Source organism: Gouania willdenowi, chromosome 10, assembly GCF_900634775.1.
Source record: "Gouania willdenowi chromosome 10, fGouWil2.1, whole genome shotgun sequence".
Lineage (NCBI taxonomy): Eukaryota > Metazoa > Chordata > Actinopteri > Blenniiformes > Gobiesocidae > Gouania > Gouania willdenowi.
In genome coordinates this window covers 9,715,254-9,718,797 of record NC_041053.1, presented here as the reverse complement: position 1 = coordinate 9,718,797, position 3,544 = coordinate 9,715,254, and positions in this window count along the sequence as shown.

Below are 3,544 nucleotides of genomic sequence, written 5' to 3'. Positions count from 1 at the left end.
CAGGTAACACATAAATGAATGCATTTATTTGTCTCTGTTGTGAAGTAGCCTGTCCCAACGTCACACAGCTGGGCATAACTTAACCGACTGCTCACCTGCTTAACAAGCTAGACACTACCCAAAATCAATAATAGATATGACGTGATGATGACCACCGGTAGAGGTTGTCATTGGTATCCTACAGCATGTGAATCTATCAGTATACTTATTTAAGATGAATATTTAGAATGCTATTGTGTAGGTTTACATTAGGCTACATAATTAACACTCGCAGTAATTAATTTGCTAAATGACAAACAGGTCAGAGTCAAGAGTTAGGTTCACTGTTCATGGCATTTTATAAAACTCAGATTTTAAAGTTGAACTGTTCCTCTAATTTTACTGAAATATCTTAAAAGCTGTCCACATTTTATTTTAACTACACAAAGTGGTTTGGCTGTACTAAATTAGGTATTAAGCTATTTTAGCTAAATATATTGTGTATATATATATATATATATATATATATACAGTATATACTGTATATATATATATATATATATACAAGAAGTTATTTCTATGTTACAAGACTTGCAGTAATCTTGTATTTACCTTAACAGGCTACAGTATATTCAACCTTAAATATAGGCTATTACTAAAACTATTATTATTCTATTCTAGGCAGCTACAGGGGAAAAATACTACACTCATCTATCATTGTAGCTTGTAACTTGCTTAAAACCTTTCCATGTGCGTTCATTCCAAAAGAAATAAAACAATAGTGACTGACTGATCAGTGCTATAGTGTGAAACTGTACCAGTTCAAAGGTCAGGTAATTTTATTAAAATATTGACATAATTATGCACTTACATTCAACATGTGCCTGTAATGCTTATTTAATTATTTAATTCTCACACTGCTATAATAAGGCAGCCATCAGTTCTACATGCAGCATAAAGTGCCCTTATTTTTCACTGAGCACCTGTCCCCCAAATGTCTGTGCACGCCATTGATTTTTGGTCACTTATAACTCATTTCATTTCTGATAAAAACAAGCATTTACATCTTTGAGATGACTATTTACTATGGTAATCACAGATTCATAGACATAGACATTATAGATGGTTCCTAAAACCCTCCTCCCTTTATTCCCCCTTATAGATGGCCCTGTCTCCACATGACTGTTCTTCAATGTTCATGTCTGTGTTCAACCACCTTCAGCTACAGTGGGGGTCCCTGGGCTCAGAAACATTTATTTTGGGGGTCACAGGCTGAAAAGGTTGAGAACCACTGCTCTAAATAAAGCCTTTATTACACAGTTATTCTAAACAGTGACAGCTGAGCCACTGGTCCTTTAACTTCTATTAAAGGCCTAAAAACAACAACACATACACAAAGCCAAGTGTACATTGAATATAAGCTTCTTTTATTAGTCATAAATGAATCCACAGATTCACTTCCAATCGTTCACCAGCATTTTATTCATACAATATCTATTTGACACTCCTGAGTAAATGATCAAGTTAAAGAGTATTTGCTGTGTTTTGGTCACACTCAGGCCACTATGATTGTACTTCAGAGGCAATAACCCCAAATATTATAATTATTACATTCTCACAAAAGTTATAATCACCGAACAAGCAGCATGCAGAAAAGGGAGAGTGCACGTGGACACTCACGCTCATGTTTACTGAAGGGTTCAATGGTAAATTGATGTTAAATTGGGGATATTTTCCACTTTTCGTCTTTTTCCTGCAACTGAAGGTGTTTACACATTTGTTGTAACCTAACAACACTCAGATAACACGGCTAAGCTTTTTCTGTTGTTTGTTGGAAACTAAATCAAGTGGTTTTTAAGGAATAAACAGAACCTAATTGGAATGGAAGTGTGCGATGAGCAAAATGATTGTATTAGCATTTTTCTCAGTCCTGTTGGTTCATTTCTTGGAATTCTCAAAACTGTTGAATTTTCACATCCATTGTGTCACTAGTTCACATCAAAAGAGCAGTTTCTCATTTCTTTGAAAAAGTTGATCATTAGGGAATTAGGATTGGGGACAATTATCATTTGAATTTCATATTTAAGGATGTCCCTGAGCTCAGTTTAGAGCTTCATGGCAAAGCCTGTGAATACTTCTGTAAATGTGATTTCTTAGTTTTCTGTTTTTTTTTAATTTCTTTTTTATAAATTTGCAAAATTCTCAATTAATTAATTAACTAGTCTCACCAGGGTTAGGGTTAATTACATTTTTAAATTACAATAACGTCTTTAATTATAATTGTTCAATTACAATTACTATTATGGTGACCGGGATTTTTTAAAGTTACTACTAAAATGACAATTATAATTTTTCCCCTGAAAGTCAATTACAATTACATTCTCAATTACTAGAGTTGAATCATAATTCATCCCAATTACTGAGCCTGAAATACAAAGGCCAATAAAACGTGAGTTTCCTCTTGTGTTAGCTTCCTGTTAGCATCTCTTATGTCTTAAATCAGCTGTAAATTACACTAATACATATCATATTTAATATAATTTGTTTCTCATCTCTTAGTTACTCTGTTAGGCTTCCTGATCAATGAAAATATTGGTATTCATATTTTTGGAGTGGAATCAGTCCCGACTTGGTCATTTGCTCCCAGGGTGAATCTTAACTTCCTCTAACGAAGGGAAATGTGTGACACATAACTTCATTAACCAATGACTGGCCAGTTGAAACATCAACTAGTAAATACATATATTGTGCAAATGTTGAGGATGATTCGAGAATTGTGACTGAGAAAACTGTAATAGAACCCATCAGGGTGTCTGATAGCTCATAATTAACTATAAACCAGGGTTGGGGTCAATTACATTATTCAGTTACAATTACGTCGTCAATCACCTATGTTCAATTACAGTTCAATTACGATTACAGTTACCAGCATTTTTTCCAATTACAATGCTTATTTTATCCTTAGAAAGTCAATTCCAATTACATCCTCAATTACTAAATATACTGAAATAAATAACCTAATAAAAGTTAACCTTCCTCTTGTGTTAGCTTTCTGTTAGCATCTCTTATGATAACGGCTCCTAAATCAGCTGTAAAATACACTAAAAATATTATCTATCATCTAATTTCTTTCCTATCTATTGGTTTCCTTTTTAGGCTTCATAATCAATGAAAATACAGGTTTTATTATTTTTGGTTTGGGCATCTGAGCCTTTTCTGTGTCAATATACCCATAGATTGTTTATTTATTTATTTATTTTTTATTGTAAAATATGGGAAAGCTTGATATGAAACGTATTTTAATAATTAACTACATACTGTATCTGTAGAACTGTGCATAGAACTGTAACATGGTTCTCCAGTTTTGCGTTAAATTATAATTGACAATTTTTAGAGAATTTTTATGGCAATTACATTTACAAAGTCAATTATCTGAACTCAATTACATATTAATTACGATTAAGACAGCAACAGATTTTAAAAATTACAATTACAAATATAATTACACTGTAATTGTAATTATGCAATTACAATTATAATTGACCCCAACCCTACTATAAACTCA